Here is a 15,867-nt window from a genome sequence, read left to right on the forward strand (position 1 = left end):
ATGTGAAGAGTGCAACAGGAACTTTAAAAATGAAAAGGGTCTTAAAATTCATAGAACAAGAATCCATGGACTAATGGGACAATCTTTTTTGTGCGAATCATTTTCCTCAAAAATTGATAAAACAAGAAGGAAAAATGAAACAATCCATCAAACTCTACTTACTTCCATGGATTATGAGAAACAATCCGGATCACAAGATAGTCAACCTGATGGATCTCAACGATTACGTTGTACTCTATGTCCTGGAAAATCATTTAAGGATAACAACAGATTGAAAATTCATGTAGATAAGTATCATGTCAATAATAATCTATCAACTTCTTCTACTTCTTCTTCAACCGATTCAATAACAAAATTGCTAATTAATTTGAAACTTCAGTTACCAACTATTAGAAGAATTCCAAAAGCTTGTAGACATTTAGCTGCAGATAAATTAAGTTCCATTGTTAATAATTGTCTTTCGACCAAATCATTATCATCCTTTGAGAATCTTTTGCTTTTTTCGTATAGAGCTTTCAATGTAGCAGAGAAATCTGATAAGTCGTTGAATAAGCATATAAAAGAAAATCTTTCTAATTTTGAAGTACCTCAGATACGAACTGGTTCTAAGAAACGTACAAATTTATCATTAGCTAAGAAAGTAGAAGCAAAAGTAGCCGATTTTGATATCAGAGGAGCTGTTAAATTATTGTCCTCGGATGACTCATTAGCTTCATTCAACGAAGATATTGCTGAAGAACTTAAAAAAAAACATCCTTCACCATCTCGCGAACTTTTTTTCCCAGACCCTTCCAAACCAGGAGACATTAGTTTAATAGTCAATGAGCAAACGAGAAGCTATCAATTCATTTCCTGCCGGTTCTTCACCAGGTTTAGATGGCATGAGACCACAATACTTGAAAGATATCATATCTTTGTCAGCGGGTGAAGCAGGTCAGAAGGCACTAAGAGCTTTAACCAAACTGTGCATTTTTTTATTATCTGGGCAACTTCCTTCAGAAATCTGCCATTTATTGTATGGTGCGTCTTTATGTGCCCTTAACAAGAAAGATGGAGGACTTAGACCGATCGCTATCGGAAACTGTTTGCGAAGATTGACCTCAAAGCTAGCCTGTTTTCAAAGTCGAAATATTGTAAATTCGTATTTATCTCCACACCAACTTGGAGTTGCAACTAAACTAGGATGCGAAGCAGCAATTCATACCACACGAACCTTTGTTAATAACGATCAAAACCGTGGCAAAGTTCTTCTTAAATTAGATTTCAAAAATGCCTTTAACTCAGTCGAACGGGATTGTATTCTGAAAGAAGTCCAATGTCATACCCCACTTCTGTACCCTTATCTTTATCAATGCTATAGAAATCCTTCAACTTTATTTTTCGGTAATCATTTAATTTCTTCTTCTGTTGGAGCTCAGCAAGGAGATCCCTGCGGTCCCATGATTTTTAGTTTGCCATTCAACCAATTATTTTATCTTTGGATTCTCAAATGAATATATGGTATTTAGATGATGGAACCTTAGCTGATTATCCAGAAGTAGTTTTATCCGACTTTAAGAAAGTTATAAATTTATCTCAGGAAATTGGCCTTGAATTAAACTTTAACAAATGCGAGATCTTTTGCTGTTCTGGAGACACAGATTTAAAAGTCATAAAGGAATTTCAAAATTTAGCACCAGGCATTAAAATCTGTGACCGAGAAAGTTTATCTCTTTTAGGCTCTCCAATCTTTGACCAAGGTTTCAAAAACACAGTCGAAAAAACTATAATTACAGTTGAAAATCTTTTAAACAAAGCTGAACTCCTTAACAGACACGTGGCTTATACTTTAATCAAAAACTGTCTTTTCATACCAAAATTTAATTTTTTATTAAGAACAACTCCATTTTGGAAATTTTCTAATTATGTTAATTCAATTGATTCTTCTTTAAAGTCTTGTTTAGAGAGAATACTTAATTTACGTTTAACTGATTTACAATGGCGTCAGTCCACTTTACCGATTAGATTTGGTGGTCTGGGAATTCGTCGCATTTCCGATATTTGCCTCCCTGCTTTCCTATCTTCAATTAATGGGGTTAAAAAGCTTGTTTCTTTATTACTAAACTCAAAGGATAATGAGCTTAATATTCACCATTATGATGAAGCTTTAGCGGTTTGGGGTGTAGCAAATGAAAACGAAATACCAACAATTCCACAATTTCAGAAGAATTGGGATAATATTAATATCAAAGGAATAATTGCCAATGACTTAATCTTTAATTCACCTAGAGACTTGGCTCGTTTTAAAGCTTTGCAATGCAGAGAATCAGGATCTTGGTTGCATGCAATACCTTCTCCTAATATTGGTACTCTTTTAGATAACACTTCCTTCCAAGTTTGTATTGGTTTAAGATTGGGTTGTAATCTTTGTACACCTCATATTTGCAAATGCAATGCGAAAGTTGACGAAATTGGCACCCACGGTCTAAGTTGTTTCAAAAGCAGTGGTAGATTTTCAAGACACACTGAAATTAATTCCATTATCAACCGGTCTTTAACTTCAATTCATGTGAATTCAACTTTAGAACCAAACGGACTGTCTCGGGATGACGGGAAGCGCCCGGATGGGATGACTTTAGTACCGTGGATTAAAGGTCAACCTTTGGTTTGGGACGTCACTGTTGTAGATACACTTGCAGACAGTTACGTATTGAAATCATCTGAAGTCTCAGGTTCTGCCGCTGAAATGGCTTACAAACGCAAACATAGCAAATATAGTTCAATCATTTCGTCAAACTACGTCTTTAAAGGTTTAGCATTTGAAACCTTAGGCCCTTGGTGCAAAGAAGCCATCGATTTCATTAATGTCATCGGAAACCTTATCGCGGAATCAGGCGATTCAAAATCAAAGAAATTCCTTTTCGAGAGGATTTCCCTTGCCATTCAACGTGGAAACGCTGCAAGCATTCGGGGCAGTTTTCCAGATTCCGCAATATTATCGGAAATTTTTGTATTATAAAACAAAAATGTTATGTAATTATGTTATTAATATAATGTTCTACTATTTTTTTTTATCAAATCATATTCAACATTCAATTATAAAAGAAAATTTAGAAAAACAATTTGATTTAAGAATTAAATCTATTTTAAAATCAAAATTAAACGGTAATAATTTAATTAAAGCAGTTAATACATATGCTGTTCCATTGTTGACCTATTTTTGACACTAAAATGCATGCGAAAAAGGGCCTTTAAAACACTAAAGTTTTAAGGGTTGCTTAGGTAACAACAAATTTACCTACATTTTGAACAATGATAAATAGACATTGATGCACGATTTATGATAGCAACGAAACAACAACAATTGGCCATTTCTATATCAATGATTAATGACAATTTGCCTTTTTTAGTTATAATTTTCAGATTTTAGTGCAGGTATAATAAAAAATAGCGTATGATACACGTTTATAAGGGTCTTTAAAGCACTTGCGACGTTAAAAGCACTCCGCTACGCGTCGTGCTCTTAAACACGTCGCGCGTGCTTTAAAGGCTTCCTTATAAACTTGTATCATAATATACTATTCTCAATAGAGCTCGTGATAACACTTTTTTTTAACGCTTTGGTTTCAGCGGATAAAGGTTACACACCTTTAAATTTAAGTGATAATATAATTTCAGATATTGTTGAGCCAAATATACCTGACACTATAGCAAATATAAAACAAAAGTCTTTACATGGGAGATATTTTAAAGAACTAGAACAACCAGAAATTAATATTCAAGCTTCTCATGCATGGCTTAAAAAATCAAATATTCATCCTGAGACTGAGGGTTTTATATATACAAGATCGTGTTATAAATACAAGAAATTATAAAAAACACTTATGCGGTTTACAATCGATCATTGATAAATGTAGGATTTGCGGAACTGAAGGGGAAACCATTGAACACAACATTTCTTCTTGCACCGTTTTGGCTCAAAGCGAATATAAAAAACGTCATGATATATTCGCAAAAATTATACACATGAATTTAGCAGTTAAATTCAATTTATTAAAGGATACACAACCACATTATATTTATAAACCCGAAAGTTGTTTGGAAAATGACAATTACAAATTATATTTTGATCGTACTGTTTTAACTGACATTCACATTCAGCATAACAGACCAGACATTATTATTTTAAATAAACAACAAAAGCAAGCATATCTTTATAGCTGTTCCAAATTCACACAATATAACACAGACATATAATACAAAAATTACACTCCTGGACAAAAAAACCCGGACACTTAAAAAAAAATTGATTTTTTTAAATTTACCTTAGGGATACAAGGGAGATACACATTTCTTCCAATTCTCTAATCAGTTTTACACATGTCGATTGTTATAAATAACAGTTTTTGTTATCATTTATTATTATTGTTCACTTTCTTAAATCTAAAATTAATTAATAAATGAAAAAACTCTAGTGTCCGGGTTTTTCTGTCCAGGAGTGTAATAAATATTTAGAACTCTCCGTTGCTATGAGAAATATTTGGTGTTTAGAAAAAAATTCGATTTTACCATTTATAATTTCAGCAACAGGAATAGTACCGCAATCTCTTTTTAAAAATTTAAAAATTTTGGACTTAGAGAACACATTGGTGGTTGAAATTCAAAAAGGTATATTATTATACTCATGTCATATCGTGAGGAAATTCCTTAACATTGACACAGAACATAAAACACAAAAAAGTCAAAATATGGAGGCGAGACGCCGGTAATTATGTTGATAAACACTGCACTATTACTTGATAGTATTATCCGTAATAGTGTATGTACTCCGGCAAAATTGCCGTGCCGCCGGGTGGAGGTGGGATAATTAATAAACAATAAAAAAATTGTTAAATAAAAAAAATTTAATAATTTTTTAATTTAACAACAAAAGCAAGCATATCTTTTAGATACCTATAGCTGTTCCAAATTCACATAATATAACACAGACATATAACACAAAAATTAATAAATATTTAGAACTCTCCGTTGCTATGAGAAATCTTTGGTGTTTAGAAAATTTTCGATTTTACCACTTGTAATTTCAGCGACGGGAATAGTACCGCAATCTCTTTTTAAAAATTTAAAAGTTCTGGATTTAGGTAACACATTGGTAGTTGAAATTCAAAAAGATATATTATTATACTCATATCGTCATATCGTGAGGAAGAACAAGAGCACGAAGCTAATGTGGCAGTTCCAATTCAATAATTGTACTTTTCACTTTTGTGATAATTAGTGTAAAAATGAGGAATAAAATGTTACTTGAATAATACACTGCGCCGCAAAATTAACGCATAATTTAGAAAATTAATCGTATTCTTTTTTAGAAAATTTTCACTGCCCTTTGGAAACCAAAAATGTTCATTCTTATTATCTTAAAGTTTAAATCCGATACTCATTAGAAAACCACTTTTCACAATGAATCATTTAAAATTTAAATGTACAGGCTTTTTTAAAGTTTTTACACAGTACGAGTATGCGCTTATTTTGCTGCGCAGTGTATGTGTGAGCGTATTTTATGACTCTATAAGATACGTTGCTATTGACGACGTGTCTTATAGAGAAAAGCGTATTTTATGGGAAACATAAGTATAAGATATTAGTGTTAGAAAAATATAATTTTTTTGATGTATCTACCTAATAACCTACGTTAAAAAGTAACAATAAAAGTAATAATAAACTTTGTGTTCATATTACTCAAAATTCACAAAAATATTTAAAGAAAAAAATATAATTTTATTTTTCTAACACTAATATCTTATACTGTTTCCATGGTGCATTTGAACTCACACCTTATGTTTCCCATAAAATACGCTTGTCTCTATAAGACACGTCGTCAATAGCAACGTATCTTATAGAGTCATAAAATACGCTCACACACATCATTCAAGTAACATTTTATTCATCATTTTTACAGTAATTATCACAAAAGTGAAAAGTACAATTATTGAATTGGAATTGCCATATTAGCTTCGTGCTCTTGTTCCTAACATCTTCTTCTGCTGTTTCATCCAATGCAAGTGCCCGGCCATCGAAAATGGCAATCTTTACATTTTCTTCAAATGATTCTTGCCGTAGTGTGAATTAACTTTTAATGAAGTTCTACACGCTTACCCCATATCAAGAAAAGCCAAAATGACATCTTCGGTTACCTCCGTGATGCTTTTTTTTATTGTTCCGGCCTTGAAAGGAAACATACACCTTTTCGTATGCACTTTTAGACTTCATTGGTAACAAATTGCCCCTTTTCTCTTATTTCTTCTGGAACGTTTTGGCACATTTCAACGATGAAAATTGTTTTTTTCCAAATTTGTTGATATCATTACCATAGTACCCACGGCAATCTCCGCATTTTGTGTATTGTGACGCGCCTCGAATAATTTCTGAATTTATTAAAATTTCTGATAAGATGTTAGTGTTAGAAAAAATCTTGAAGACAACGCGTGTTTTATAGTTTAAAAATCTCGATCTATTAAATCCTCGCTCCCTGCGGTCGCTCTGATTTAAACTACGATCTCGATTTTTAAATCGTCTATAAAACCCTTGTTGTCTTAATAGCTATAAGGTACATGTTCCAAATAAGGCCCGCTCGAAAATAAGGCCCACTAATGATATTGACTTAGTTATAGAAATCTCCAAATATACGACAACATAAGGGCTTCGTTTAGCATGAGTGCATAAAATTCGTACAAATGACCGTACCAGATATGTTCAAATTTCGCGGTAAAATAACATTGCAAAGTTCACCCACCAGTGTTGTTAAAAAGCGGGAAAAGTAAATGTAAGATTTTAAGGTATTTACCACAAATTTCTGTTTGAAAATAGCATTGCAGTATTCCTTGGAAAGTTCTTTTTCATTGCATGCATTTATTTCAAATCTGCTTTTAGCTTCTTTTCGTATCATATCTTATACCCTTTAATGTGAGCTGGTTTTAATAAGGCCCGGCAAAGGAGTGGGCCTTATTAACACCGTAGTGGGCTTTATTCTTGAATTATTATTTTGACAGAAAATCAAATAAGGGAAGTTGGTATCGTCCCTGATGTGACACCTGTGAAATGATAAGTATGCGTATGTGCAAGAATTGTTCCGTTTGCTACCACGAAGCTTGTATAGGCCTAATAAAAGATAATGATTTGGATTATTTGTGTGGTTCAGGCAAGTGAAAGTTGCTTTTATTTAAGTATTCTAGAGGAAAATGATGTTTTATTAAATTTTATCGAAAATTTAATGGGTGGGCCTTATTAAGCACATCGTACCTTAGTTTAAAAAAAAACAATACGAAATCCGTTAACAGTCTAGTGAAATCAAAATTGATGGAACTAATAATTATTGTGTTATTATTGATAATAAGTACAATATGATCAATCAAAAAACAGATAAGGGGTGGCTATGAAAAACAAAATTTTTGAACGGAAGGTGAAGCTTTAATCATACTAACATCCGTGTTGAAGAGATTTTGCCAAAACTCCGACGTTGTGTACGATAAACTCAGTTCCCACTTTTTTCGTTTCCATTTCCAAAATAGGATTCTGTCATGAACAATATGTGTTCTCGAGTTAAAACCATATGTCAAAATTGATTAAATTACGCCACACGTTTTCAGAACTGTTGCTTTCCGTAGTCGCGCTTTATCTCTTTTTTTATTGATCATATTGTAGGTATAATAAATCTTTCAGTGTTTGTGTAGCAAGTTATAATTAATTTAATAAGAGCAACAGGAAACCAAGATTTCAAAATCATAATGAGATTAATTAATTAAAAGAGCGATCAAATTAATTTGTAATCGAGTTATCCATGAATCCGAAATCGTATGTCGTTACTTGAACTCCACGCTCCAATAAACACAGCTTGAAACATAGGTTAGATCTTGACATATCAATCGCAAAAGACATACGGATTCAAATCCATGGATGACTCGATTACAAATTAATTTAATCGCTCGATATTTTCTTTTCTTTATAATTGCACTTATCTTGTAATACAAAAATATCATTTTCCTAATTTTGACATATAAAGTGACACTTTTCAAAATTAATTGACGTTGGGAAACGTTACACTTTTCGTAACTGGTTACGAAAAGTAAAATCTTTCCTAACTGGTTAGGAAAAATTTATTGTATCATCAATTTGACACTGTCATATTTTTTGTTTTTAAGCAAAATAACCGTGCCTACTTACCTACTTGATATTTTAACACAATAATAATTTATTATTAATGAAATTCATTACTTCGTTTAACGTTTGAAGAAACTTTTTTTTGTCAAAATTAGAAAAAATCTTGTATGTAACACGTTAGGAAATGCAATTTTGTGTAACTCGTGTGATTTTGCGGGATCTCGCTGCGCTCGTCCCGCAAATATTCCACTCGTTACACAAAATAACGCATTTCCTAACTGGTTACATAAATAGCTATTTTTTGCATATCGTAGTGAAAGTGTAGCACTTTTTTACACGATTGTCAAAGCATACCTATTTTTTTTTGTAATTTTTCATAAATCCTTTTAAACCAAATTTCTCAACTTTTTTCGATATGCAAAAAAATAGTGTGTACAACACGTTATGAAAGTCTCTTTTTTTCACTTATCTGCAAATTCGTGAAAAAAAGTATGACTTTCAGAACTAGTACAAATAACTATTTCAATATTCTGATGTAGGCTGTTGACGTGTACATTTTCAGTTTCACTAAAAATTATTCTAATTCTAGTATGCGGACAGGTTTTAAGTGTAGGTTAAAGCTTTTCACAATGGTGTCTTGAATGTTTCGTATGGCTAAGAAAAGAAGGGGAACTTTGTTCGGGATTCCCACGTAGTGTTTGTTTGACCAGCACCCTATTGACCACAAAGATGATTAAATAGGTTTCGCTTGAATTTTCTTTGTCAACCTTCTAAATATTTGAATGTCCATTGTCGACTTTTTAATCAAGAAACATTTATTAGAAAAATTCTTTACGTAGTGTCATTTGATTAAATAATTAATCTTCGTCTAGCTGTGTTTGATGCTGATTTATCCACTCTTCTCCAATTTTGCCATGGTTACATTCTTCATCGGTGGATAACCTTTGGTTCGTATCGCCACTTCTTCCTTTCAGCACAGGAAACGAACCCTTTGCACTCAGGATTAAAATCATAATATGTAAATTACATTTTTTGTCTTAGTTTCTGGAAGAAAATACCTTCTACTAATATTTTAGCACAACTTTCCTTTTGTCATCGAATTCACGCTCAAAGGTAGTATTTTTACCCCACCGATCAAATCTACTTACGAGTAAAAACTGAACGAAGTGTTCACCAAATCAATCTGTTTCATTCTCTAATCGTCTCAAATGTTTCTGTCACCTGAAGTTGCCTTTTCACTCTTATTTGTTTCCTTCGCTAAACCCAAGAACCATACCTACAGATATAATCATCAATGTTGTAGCACTCCATTTTCCGAGGTTTTGAATTTTTAACAGTTTCACTTTTCGAGATCCTTTTGCGCTACATTATTTGGCTATTGGAAACACCTAAATTTTACGATCAATAGACGTAGGTACTTGTTATGGAAACTTGGCATCTGAAGGATTAGGTACATAAAATGTAAGGAAAAAAGAGTTATAATTTAATTAGTATATTAAAGAACGAGTTTTATAAGGGTTGATTTGGCGCACGAGTCCCAAGTGTAGAAAACGACCCGTAGGGAGTTTTGTATGGGACGAGTGCGCCAATGCCCTTATAAAACGAGTTTTTTACGTTATTTTTTAGAATTTGCACCCTTGTTTTAATCTTTAAATTAAAAAATTTAAATTTTCAAATGCTAGGGAATTTTGTCTTAATTGGTAATTCAAGGTAACGGATGCAACTACATCTGCAACAGATGTTAAAAAGTAGAGTTTGAACATTAATATTGGAAGTTTTTTGGTGTAAATGACAATAATACACTGAAATACTGATAAAAATTTTCTTAGAGATCTATTAAACTACGAGTGCTTTAAGAGATAGCCATAAACGACTCCAAATTGAATACAATAATAGGCCTATTAGAGACGCAGATTCTAAAATAGTATATTAAAAGACAAGTTTCATAAGACCAATCTTGAAGCACGAATTCAAGATTAAAAAACGAGTGGCGTAGCCACGAGTTATTTTAAAGAATGAGTGCTTCAAGGTCTTATGAAACGAGTTTTTTATACTATTTTTTGTAATTTGCCCTTTTTAAGCCGTTTTTAAACAAAAATGTTTACTTTCCTCGATTTAGGGATTTTCGTGGCGGTTGGTAATGTCTTAATTTTAAAAGTGAAAATTTGATCAAGATAAATCCTGATAAATAATTCTTTGCACATTTTGTAATTTAAACTGACACGCATGACGAATCAAGTTTTGCCAACCTAAAAATTTTCGTAAAATGTTCCGTGAAATAATGGCTATAAGGACATCCCAGATGATGACGTCGCGTTCGTTAATATGTCTATTAGAGAATCAAAATGGAGGCAAATTACAAAAATAATTATTTTAGATGTTTTAAATTTTGATTGTTTTGGAAAAGTTCAGAAAAAACTCTGATGTCGACTATTGCTCTGCACTGGAGTTGTCATATTGACAACATTGTTTTGGTCTTTGTCTTTGTACAAACTGTATTGATTTTTCTGGCTACCCAATTGATATACTGTATTGATATATTCTGCTGTATGGAGTAGAAGCTCAATTCACATTAATTTGCACTGAATATGTCTGTGCAGATTCAAGCAAAACATCGCTAATTTGTCTTCTTTGGAAACATTGTTGCTGCAGATGTTTTAGCGGTCGTGTCGAATTCATCCTTTGGTTGTTGAAAACGTTTGCATACCAAGGACATCAAGTCTTGTTGTTTACCTTTTTTTATTTGGATTTCCCCTTTATAGGGCAATTTGCCAACTCCAAATAAACCTATTTATGTATAAAGATATGTGTCACTGCTTTTCTGTGAATGAAAGCTTTCGCCAACCGATTTAATGCTCAAAGAAAGCTGTAAATGGAAGGCACGTAACAATTAAAAAAAAATCCTCATACTGATTCATATTACCACAATCATTAGACATACATTTAAATAAATGTTATCACAAAAATCACAATGATTTTCATGGACCTTTTTATTTGAATATCCCCATCTAAGATATTCCACTTATTTTGAATCACCTGTCCGCTAAGACCTCTTTATAAATTTTGCGAGTATTGCACTAATATGTACCTATGTATGTAAAGCTGTTGACTTGCGACTGTAGGGATTCTATGAATCCTCTTCGGTCAGGTTGGAAAGCTTCAAATGAAGGTAACACCCTATTTACACAGTTAATTTTTTTGTAAAGATCAGGATGGTTATCATTTTATTTTTTACGTAAATATTTATTGAGTCACAACTCTGAGAATCAGAGAATATATCTGTGAACATTAATCTGTTGTGGTAATCCTGTTTGATAAAAACAATGACGAAAGATACATTTGCACAAGACGTTGGTACATAGGAAGTATATAGATACATAACGTACGTACGTAGATAGGAACATAGAGATATAAATAAATATTAAAAACAGATTTTCAGTTTTAGAATCGCTTGCGCTAATTCCAAAAGTACCAAGTGGAACGTCGAAGTAGCAATTACACGCGAGTGTATGTTGAATCTGTTTTCCAATGAAAGAGAAAACTAAAAATCGATAATGTCTAAGACTTGTTTTAATCATACATTAGAACAAAAAAGTATCAATACGTAAATTAATAAAAACCAATGTGATGCAAAGGTTAGAGATGCATAAGCTGCAGCAAAAAATGAGACCTAGGTAATTGTCACAATGGACCTACAAACTGTTCTACTTTATCCTCATATATTGTGTTTTTAAAGTCTACAAGAAGTAGAAGCTTCGCTTACATAATTTAACATATACAGGATGATTCATATAGTTTCATACAACCTTTAACCGGTGGTAGATTCCAACCAGTAGACACTCTTACAAAAATGTCTAGGTTCTAAGATTAAAATTATTGAAGATAAAGCATGTTGAAGAGTGTACTTCCACCTTTTAAGAACTGTAGATAAATGAATAGTATATTATACGCCAAGGTAGAGAAGACATTTTTTTAAGCCGAGGTAGTTTATTCCCCGAGAAGCGAAGCTTCGAGGGGAATAAAGAAGCGAGGCTTAAAATTGTCTTCTCTAGCGTGGTTTATATACTATTTTTTTCACTACTAGATCCGTTAAAACCCTTTCTAATAATAATTATTAATTAAATTTGTTTGTCCGATGCGACGATCCGAGTTCTCATTTTTCAACGGTTGCTATGAAAATTGAAAATCGTCTGTCTACGTTAACCAATAAAAACAAAGAAAATCTTTCGTTGCTAGGTGACGGCTGTTCATTATTATATTATTAACCTAGGGAGAGAAATTCTACTTCTGGGGTCGGTTCGAGAGTCAATAATGACGCCTTCTGAGACTAGTAGTGAAAAAAATATTTTACGTTAAAACAAACTGTCAGGCATCGTTGTCAAAATGAAACTAAAGCGACCTTTATAATACGAATATTTTCTCTATAGCAACAATTGTTTGCTTCAATTATGACATTCATGACATTTGTTATACATTGGACGCAAAGTGGATAAATTAGTGAAGAATGGCATTCACTAATAGTGAAAAAACCGATATGGTAATTTTTGCCCAATTTTTGATGATTGACTAGAAATTTTATTGTCAAGAGCCTTTTGAGACCAGAATCTATCACTGGTTAAAATATGTATGAAACTATATGAATCATCCTGTATGTATTCATTAAATAATGATAATGAGGTGTTCCTTTACAACGCGTGGCATGAAAATGAAGATGGTTAGTAGAGTTATTTTCTAATATTTCCTGGTTGGCAGCTTTGATTTTTGTCCGCAGGAACATTCGACTCATTCTTTTCTGTTTTCTGTTTTAGATTTACTGCAAACTGCAAATACCTACATTTACAAGCTTTTATTAATTACACTACCTTATGTAATGTTTCTGATACTCTTTGACAAATTTGTTCCCAAACACGTCTTATACCACACAATTTTGTAAATTTACAATAGGGACTAGATAGCAATGAACCCAGAAGATAAACTACAAATTATATTTTTCTATTTCTATTATTTAAAAGTGTTTTTAAAATACTGTAACAGTAAATAAAAATTGAATACCTAATTAAATAAATAACGATCGTTTTATCTTCTTTTGTTCTAAAAAAATTTGTCACATTATACACAGCTACACTCGCGTTTTAAAATGGCCCACGCTTGCAAAAAAAGGCCCAATTTACACAGGAAAAAAAAAATCGCTTAAAAACTTTAAAATTAGCTTGACGTTTCGTTTTGACAAGTTGTGACATTTATCAAAATCCGTTCACATAGGAGAAAATTCTCAAATTCTGACAGTGTCGAACAAAAAAAATACATATAAAGTAAGCGGCAAAAGTATGGAATTCCTTAAAAATTAAACAAAATTTTTTTCAAAAAAATCTTTAGACAGGTTAATTTTAGTTTATAAAAATACATGTTTTAGTATCAAAGGAAATTCCAAGCAATCATTTGTTTTCGAGTGATGACGTCATGGATATTTTTTTTAAATGGAAACCCCATATTTTTTTCTTGATTCTGATAGCCCTTTTAATTGTCTAAACGACAGTATAAAAATTTATTATCTTACATAAGGAAATTTTTGAGAAACAAAAAATAAATTTGGAAAAAATAAATTTTATAACGAACAAAATCAAGTCAAAAAATCAAGTAGGTAAATCAAACAGTCAAATGTTACTGTCAATTTCATTCGTATGTGTTATTTGTTTTACAAAACGTTTTCGAAAATGATTCATTTAACAGAAACACAACGTATTGAAATTTTAATTTTGATTGGGTGCGGGGATAAAACTAGTTAAAACTAAAACAGGAGGAATTTCTAGCTTATTGTCAACAAGCTGGGGGATGGCAATTCGAACATTTAGGCCTGGTTTATTCACCTTCAAGTAAATTTATCTGGGCAGTAGTTGCTATGATTTAGAATCTGCTGTTGGTAGATCCATGGTAATTAGAATTACCGTTCAAATAAAGTTACTTGAAGGTGAATAAACCGGGCCTTAATTTCATAATTTTAAGTACTTAGTAACACAGTTTTTCACTTGTTTTTGTTAGTTATAAAATTTATTTTTTCTAGCATTTTCATTTTTTTTTTTCAAAAATTTCCTTATTATGTCGTTTAGACAATTAAAAGGGCTATCAGAATGAAGAAAAAAAATAGGGGGTTGTCATTTAAAAAAAATATCGATGACGTCATCACACGAAAACAAATGACTGCTTGGAATTTGATTTGGTACTAAAACATGTAATTTTATAAACTAAAATTGACCCGTCCAAAGATTTTTTTGAAAAAAAATTTTGTTTAATTATAATGAATTTATTCCATACTTTTGCCGCTCACTGTATAGGGTTTTCATGCGACTCTGAATGGTCGGGGTGTAAAACAATAAAATTAGAATTATCAGTAAACAGCCAGTAGTCGTTTTTTACATACCTACCAAGTAAATTTATCTGAAAAATATCTACATTAGAGTCATTTTTCTTTAAAATGCATTCAAATAGAATCGGTAGATAAGAAACGTAAAGGTCCCGGTCTCCAAATACTCAGCTTTTCAATCCGTTATCCGCAATGAGCAGTGCTAGCAAAATTTAAGTTTAGCTAGCCTGTAAAAATGCAAAATGTCTCTTTGCTGATTTGGTGAAGATCATAATTTTATACCTGGACCCATCAAAGTCACATGAAAACAGTATATACACAAAAATATTTATATACAGAGTTGCGATTATGTATGGAACCCGCTCCGTCCTGCTAAAATGGTTTAAGCTAGAACCCTGAAATTTTAAATAGGCTTAGGACTCATTGAAAGCTACTTTTCAAATGTTTTAAAATATTTTTTTATACATACATTTTCAAAATACAGTTGGCTTCAAAAAAAACGGGAAACGAAATTTGACCTAATGTGAATTGGAAATTTAATTTGTCAATTTATATCAATTTGTGTCTGTTTGACAGTAGTATTTGTATTTGCATAAATGACATTTCTGACACATAAGTGTAATTTTTTAACCTAAATTCTAAAAGACCGTTTCAAACTATAAAAATGTAATAAAATTTGACAGAACTTTTTCTGACAGTTCCCGTTTTTTCTGAAGCCAACCGTACAAAGCCAAATTATTTTTTTTTTAATGGGAACAAGGGTTAAATGGGCCATTCTTAATAGTATATTAGGTATGTTATGAGGGGCAAAAGTGGAGTTTTATGTGCTGCGGCTGGTAGATTGGCTGCCGAACGCAGTGAGACAGACAAACCAGCCAAAGTTTATGGGTAATTTACCTTTGTGATCGTTAATTTAGTGAGTGTCAGCGTAAGACATTAACATTAGGTGGCAGCACACCACAGATCTGTCATTTTGCGTATGACATGAGATACAAATGTATTGCCACATCTCTCTCCGATGCAGACAGCTAGGGCTATTGCAAAGCTAGAAGAAAATTGGTCGTTGGCTGCTGTGGCGAGAGAATTACATTGCAGTAAGACTTGCATCTTCAATATAAAGAGGGGTTGGCAAGAAAACAAGCTTGAGAGGCCAATGCGAATAGGTGTTAGAAAGGTTTCTTTACTAAAGTTTACTTTCACTTTAATAATGTATTAATTACTTCTCAGTCTCATTTTTATTATTACAACTTTTTATTATTAAAATAGTACGCACGAACGCCAATGAATACAGCCTGATTTAATCTAACGAAAAATATGGAAATTTTCGCAAGCTATCGTTCACTTTTGGATGGCCGCGATTGTACTACTCC

The sequence above is a fragment of the Tenebrio molitor genome, chromosome 1, assembly GCF_963966145.1.
Source record: "Tenebrio molitor chromosome 1, icTenMoli1.1, whole genome shotgun sequence".
NCBI classification, from domain to species: Eukaryota; Metazoa; Arthropoda; class Insecta; order Coleoptera; family Tenebrionidae; genus Tenebrio; species Tenebrio molitor.